The following is a 7,870-nucleotide window of genomic DNA, read 5'->3' on the forward strand; positions in this document are numbered from 1 at the left end:
CATCTCTCCGCACTTTCTTGCAAAAGGTTACCATCATGTAGATAAGAACCTTTAATCCGTCCTTTTTATCAATTCAACGTTCGTTTTTCATCCATCCATCCTCACTGCTCCTTTTCTCGCCCTCTTGAACACACACACACACACACACATACACACACACACACATACACACACAGGGAAGATGAGAGGCTCAAGATATTCAAAAACACACTGAAGATGTTGAAAAACCCTGATGCGCTTCGAAGACATGACTCTCTGACCCAATGTGCATATTTATCACAGTGTGATGCAGTGAACTGCGAGGTGACGGGAATCAAAACCTACCACAGAATAAAAGCATTAAAGGTGCAGTGTGTAATTTTTAAAAATGTTTCCAACTGTAATAATGATAGAAATACCTTCACAATACTGGCATGCAGTGAGCACCGCCTTGTTCGTTTTAATGCTATTTGCAGGCATACTTGACATGGCGCTGTCAAATGAACAGGAAGTTTAAAAAAAAAAAACAGGAAATGGGATGAGGTGGAAAAGAGGAAGCAGGAAAGTGCTACATGGTGGAGATAATGAAGAATGAAAATGGCTGACTATACCTTTAATTTTAGTGAAAGTACAGGGATGGGTTAACCTTCATAGCTGCTCTCACAACTTTCTTCATGTACAATTGAATAAAATAACCTTTGTTCATTACAAGTCATGAAAATTGGGTGAAACTGGATTTATTTAGGAGTGTGTAAATCAAACTCATATGTTTGGACGCCTTCTTATCCCTGTAACATCTGCTTTAAAAAGGGATTAACACCCAATCTGCCTGCTTTATTATTTGCTGTACATATCAACACTGTGTGTGTGTGTGTGTGTGTGTGAGTGTGAGAGAGAGAGAGAGAGAGAGAGAGAGAGAGAGAGAGAGAGAAAACAAGAAAGTAAGAAAGAGATACAAAAAGAGACAGACAGAAAGAAAATGTGAGAGACTCAAAGAGAGAGAGACAGTTCAGTTAGTTCAACTGATCTGAACTGAACTCAGAAGGAGACAGAAAGAGAGAGAGAGAGAGATGAGGCACAGATAAAGAGGAGAAAGAGTAAAACACAGAGAGACAGAGAGAGAGACACACACACACAGGAGGAGACACAGAGCAAGAGAGACAGAGAAAAGGAAAGACAGACACAGAGAGACAAAGAAACAAAGAGAGACACAGAGAGAAAATGTGAGAGAGACACAAAGGGAGAGAGACAGACAGAGGGAGACAGAGAGAGTGAGACCCGACACACAGAAAGAGACATGAGGCAGACATTGAGAGAGAAAGAGAGAAAGAGAGACAGACAGATACAGAGACAGAGACAGATATATAGAAAAAATAGATAGATAGATAGATAGATAGATAGATAGATAGAGTCAGATACAGATAGAGACAGGCAGACAGAGAGAGACAAATACATAGACAGAGAGAGATAGAGAGAGACAGACAGATGCAGAGAGAGAGAGAGAGAGAGACAGTCAGATGCAGAGAGAGAGAGAGAGAGAGAGAGAGAGGGAGAGAGAGACAGTCAGATGCAGAGAGAGAGAGAGAGAGAGGGGGACAGAGAGACAGTCAGATGCAGAGAGAGAGAGAGAGAGGGGGCAGAGAGACAGTCAGATGCAGAGAGAGAGAGAGAGAGAGAGAGAGAGAGACAGTCAGATGCAGAGAGAGAGAGAGAGAGAGAGAGAGAGAGAGAGAGACAGTCAGATGCAGAGAGAGAGAGAGAGAGAGAGAGAGAGAGAGAGAGACAGTCAGATGCAGAGAGAGAGAGAGAGAGGGGACAGAGAGACAGTCAGATGCAGAGAGAGAGAGAGAGAGAGAGAGGGGACAGAGAGACAGTCAGATGCAGAGAGAGAGAGAGAGAGAGAGAGAGAGAGACAGTCAGATGCAGAGAGAGAGAGAGAGAGAGGGGGGGGGGGGACAGAGAGACAGTCAGATGCAGAGAGAGAGAGAGAGAGAGACAGAGAGACAGTCAGATGCAGAGAGAGAGAGAGAGAGAGAGGGGGGGGGGACAGAGAGACAGTCAGATGCAGAGAGAGAGAGAGAGAGAGAGGGGGGGGGGGGACAGAGAGACAGTCAGATGCAGAGAGAGAGAGAGAGAGACAGAGAGACAGTCAGATGCAGAGAGAGAGAAAGAGAGAGGGGGGGGGGGGGGACAGAGAGACAGTCAGATGCAGAGAGAGAGAGAGAGAGAGAGATGGACTGACATGCTCGTGTTTAATATGCTTCATGTGGTCAGTCTTGTGAGACGGCGGCGGCGGCGGCGGCGGTTTCAGTCGGAGAGGGAAACGGCTGACTTCCTCCTGGCGGACCGGTGGCTTCTTCACCTCGCGCTCATCAGTATTCCGCCGCGGTGGCCTCGCGCTCCTTCCTGGCGGCCACCGCAGCCATATCAAGCTCTGCGTCCTCTCTCTCTCTCTCTCTCTCTCTCAATCTCTCTCCCTCTCTCTCTCTAGCCGCGCGACACGTAGTGGCACACACGCGCGCGCCCCGGCGAGAACGGAACGGCGCGCCGCACGCGCTCCTGAATACCGCCGAAGCCCTAATTAACAATCCGAGCCGAGGCTCATTTGCATCGCGGCTTTGAGATGAAGTTGTCAGACAGAAATCTGCTCTTTTATCGCACGTCTGTTTTATATAATCGACGGCGAATCATCAGTTAGTTACCATAAATATGAAGTAAAAGAAACAAAGCGGCACGTGAACCAACAAAATAGTTTTTTTTTTCTCTCCAACGACATTCTCACCCCCGAAGAATGGAGTCAAATATATTTTTTCTCTGACTAACAGTAATAGTTTTACACACTCTCCACCTGCCTGACCTTTCCATCGTCCTAAAAATGTCAGTTAGTCTTTTTGGCCTCTCTTTACCATCTCCTGCACGAGCTGCTGACATTTCCTCTGATGCTAACCTGAGGGTGAAGGTGGCGGAAGTGAGGAGTGAGTGCCTCTTGTCATGTACACACTGCTGTGTTGCACTTTCAAAATTGCATGAATTTAGGTGAGTGATTTCTAGGAAAAGGTTGGAACAGCCTGTGTGAAATGTAGAACATTCATTCATCTTCAGTGAGCGGTTCATCCTGGTCAGGGTCGCAATGGATCCAGAGCCTATCCTGGGAACCCTGGGTGCGAGATGGGAATACACCCTGGATGTGACAACATTCACACCTAGGGGTGATTTAGTGTAGCCAGTCCAGCCTGCAGGTTTTGGAACAGTAGAAGGAAACCGGAGAACCCAGAGGAAACCCACACCAAATTAGTGCGCTGTAAGAAAAATGCGGAACGTATTCAATCAAATTTTGGGCACAGGGTAGGCTTGGGTTAGTGTCTGTAGCCTTGCTCATAATAATTCAAACAAATTTCAGGTGAAAATGGATTTGTTTCAGAAGTGTGTAAATCAGATCGACATGTTTGGAGATGGTTATTAGTCACTGGCTATGTTTACACGCACGTCAAATTACAGTTAAGGTCAATATTCGGGTTGCAGCCATATTCCGAATCCAATGTTTATATGCAAGTATATAAGTGTATATGTAAGTATGCCTGAGCTGCCATTCCTAAATACATAGCCTACAGCTCAGCATCTGTTAGCACCCACAATTCCTTGCAGACTGAGCATGCGCATATATCTCCTTTCAGTGGATTTTCTGAATAAGGTGTTTACATGCGACAAATTTCCGATTAAAACAGGAATATTCCAGCGGTGGGAATCGGAATTTGGGGAATCAGAATATTGTCTTAATCTGAATCAGGCAATCGGATTGCGGCGTTTCCAAGCATGACTCAATGCTGATTGGAATTGCCAAATTCCGATTAATATCAGAATATTGATGTGCATGTAAACGTAGCCATTGTCTTCTTTGTGCTCATAAAATGATTTCATGAGCCTTCTTTTCAATAAATAAAATTCTTAAATGTGATCACTCTGAAAAGGACACTCTCACTTATAGCGTTCCTTGAATCATATCTCCAGAGCTATGCTTTAGGGTGCTAGTAACAGCAAAAAAAAAAAAAAAAAAAAAAAAAGACACTAATTAAAAACAATTCAAAATGTCAAGCAGATACAGATTGTCCTCCTTCATTCCACCCTTTCTCTCTCACTGTTTCGTTCTCCATGCCCCCTGACACCAGGTCTACGTGTGCCACGCGTTTTTCTCGCCAATGCACAGAAATATTCATGATTTTTGCTAAACAAGAACCTCTCATGCAAAGCAGTGAACAGAAAAAAACAGGGCTCAATAATTATTCGGAGTAAAACAAGGATTCTGTGAGCTGCCTGTCATATTAGTGCAGGTAACGGCATTACTCGTTTTTTTATTTATTAGCCTTACTGTGAAGGTGCACTTAAATATCCTCACTATGACAACATGCTGTTTTCAGCGTGCAGGTTTGGCCCTGTTCCAGTATTGTTCTAATGCTCCCGTTTTTGACTTCACAACTTGTCGAACCTTTGTTGCCATCCTAAGGGCTGTTCCAGTACTTTATCAGCTGAAGTAAAGTTCGTTAGATGAGACCTTGAAGCGCCAAGAGATTGAGTCAACATCAGGAGCAGAATTTACCCAGAAGGCATTGCGATCTGACAAACTAGCAAAAGATGGTGGGTGAAGCTGTTTCTAAATGTAAGCAGGAGCAGTAAAATACTTAATATTTAATACTGGCACTTCATACTTATATAGTATTAATACTTAATACTTAAGTATATAATACTTAGTATTTACCTATTATATACTTAATACTTCTATACTTAATAGTGTCAATATTTCAGTCCTGTATTCTGCTATATAGTTACCAAGTTAGCAATCTAAGGAAATAGACTGTACAACGTTACACACTTTTGCCCTTGTCTCCAAGTCGGCCCTTGTGTGACGCAACTGTGTACATTATAAAATGTGAGGTAAATTCAGTGCCTCATTAAAAACATTGAAATGCAAAATTATTTTAATGTTCTTGATAATCTTATAATTATTAAAAAAAAAACTTATCTTGTCTTATAATAATCCAGGACATCTTTTCAGCTTCAGTAGCTACCTGGTTAGTCTCAGTCACCCAGTTTCTGATCTATTTTGTACACTTTTCTGGCCATGAGCTTCAGAATGCCGAATGTTGCAATGTGACAAAGAGGCTCTCTTTTGAACTTTTGAGTTTTTCAAAGTAGGAAATAATCACTGGACTGAAAAATCCAGGAAATCAGGAAATTCTGTCTTTAGTTTTGTTTAAAGCAGTGAGCAGTGAGTAAACACGTTAGTCTCACGTTTGCCGGCGTGCTACAAGAAAAGGTGTGTGGTTGGTCATCTGCCCTTTCAGTCAATCTGCCTCTTTCTGTGAAAGTAGGCGGTCTCTAGTCTTATTTATTGATGAAATGAACTAGACTTTAGTGAATGTTAGATATCTGGTTTGCGATATTACTTCCTGGTTGACTGCTTTACAGTGTTACAGTGCGTTCACTATGCATTACAGTAATCACAAAATAGACACATGATTTTGTGTGTGCACAAACAGCAGTAATGCGATTCGCATTGTACACACATTCATGCATACTTTATCCACATCAGGAGAATTAAAAGCGACATCCACTAGACGGCACGTCAGAGTCGAAACATCCCCGGTCATCCAAGTTGAAACATAAACTGTGTAGCGATTTCATGCACAGCAGTCTTAAACACAATGATGAGTTCTATTTAAACTTTCCGCTGTCGTTGTGATTGTTGTCAGGATCTGTGTCTCAATTTGAGAGTTAGACTTTATATTCAAAAATATATACTAATCTAGAAAATCCATAGGGCTGGTACAGAATCTTTCGGTAGGTTTGAAGGCCTGTGAGAGATTTTTAAAACATTAACTGTAACAAGAAAACCAGTTCGTGTTTGTACTCAATAACTGTCTAGAATAGTACACACATATGCGATTGGAAACACAATGCTAGTTTGTTTAGTCAGTTGCAGACACCATGATACATGCTGCTATACCACTGTTTACGTTGGTATTGCACCATGCAGATGTTTAGCGTTTCTGAGGACGTGCACAAGCGATGCTCCAAATGACAGCAGGATACACGTGGCAGGTATCTTGTATACATGTACATGTAGATAAAGCAAGTCTAATCCTTAAGCCTTGAGATGCAATATCTGTAATTCCTCAGCACTTTCCATTAGTTTGTAGATAGTAAGCAGAAGTAGATACTACAAATATACGGGGACTGTTTTACAGACACATATAGATACGTACATCCAAACATTACACTCCTTAGTATCTTTAAGCACCATTACTACTGCTACATGTACTGGCAAGTCAATAGCTTTTAGAAAAAGTGATAATTCCAAGTTTATACTTGAATACTTTTGATGCTTGAACACACTATCAAGCATCATTCATGAACATCCAATAGTTAAGTGTAGCTACCATGGTCTACTACATGAAATCCTAGCCAATCCCTGTGCAAGGATTTTAAAAAGTGACAAAAACTACAGTTTCTCATAAATTTCAATCATAGTCATTTAAAAATTAGTCTTTAACAACCAATCCCAGCACAATACTGCGAAATGAAAACGTTGAGCAGACGCCCTTCCATGCCTCATCCTCCCACAGACAACACCGATGTTAGTGAACAACAGAATGATTCTTTCCTTATTTGTAATTATAGCTCTGGGAGAGTTTGGCTCTTTGTACACTGTAAAATAGTTGTGTGGTTATGTAAGTTACGTTGTATGGATATGAGAGGGGAGATGATTAGTTTACTCTTGGACTATACTGCCATTGGGGATTTTTCATGAAACGGCTTTAACCGTGTTTGGTAAACTGGTCTTCAAGGATAGAAATGTTATGATGGCTTGTGAAATGTCATTGTCAAGAGAGACATAAAACACACACATACGCAAGAAAGAGTAATTCACATGTTAGACACAAGAGAGGGAAAGAGTGAGAACAATAACAACTCAGTTATCCATTTGTGAGTGTCTGATGGGTCTATTTAAAGTTTTTTTTCTCTGTGTTTAATGTGAGCGCATAACAGCGCACAATGGTCCATTAGTGTATATCATCTGTGTTTGTGGACCACTGGAAATTACCCACACACACACACACACACACACACACAAACACATAAAATTAAAAAATGAGGATCAGCCAGATCTTTTCCCAAGCTCAAAACAGTACACAAAGATCTTTATTTATTAATTTGTTCAAAACCATTGCCTGGTCTTTTTCCAATCTTCAACTGCCCAGTTTTGGTGAACCTGCAGAACCCGATGTGATCTTCTGCTTTTGTATACCATCTGCCTCAAGGTTGTGCATTCTGAGATGTTTTTTTGCTCATGACAATTGTAAAGCTTGCTTATTTGCCTTACTGTAGCCTTCCTGATCTTCCCAATCTCTTCTGACCTCTCTCCAAGAACTGGATGTTTTTTGTTTTTCGCACCATTCTGTGTAAACTTTAGAGACTGTTGTGCGTAAAAAACACAGTTTCTGAAATACTCAAACCAGACCATCTGGAAACAACAACCAAGTCACTGAGATAAAAAAAAATTTTCCCAATATTTGATGTGAACATTAACTGAAGCTCTTGACTTGTATCTGCATGATTTCCTGCATTGCCCTGCTGCCATATGATTGGCTGATTAGATAATTGCATGAATGTGCAGGTGTACCGGTGTTCCTATTAAAGTGGCCAGTGAGTTTCACGTAATTGTCAGGTTTAGCTCTGCTGTTTCATACGCTTCATGAGAGATGATGAATTGTTAGTGAGTCTGATGATGTGCTGTGAGGTGAGGTGTGTGTGTGTGTGTGTGTGTGTGTGTGTGTGCGTGTGCGCGCAGAGAGTAGGTGGATTTGTACCATAATTTTCTCTCTTAATGACTGCA

Source organism: Pangasianodon hypophthalmus, chromosome 2, assembly GCF_027358585.1.
Source record: "Pangasianodon hypophthalmus isolate fPanHyp1 chromosome 2, fPanHyp1.pri, whole genome shotgun sequence".
In the NCBI taxonomy this organism is placed as follows: Eukaryota; Metazoa; Chordata; class Actinopteri; order Siluriformes; family Pangasiidae; genus Pangasianodon; species Pangasianodon hypophthalmus.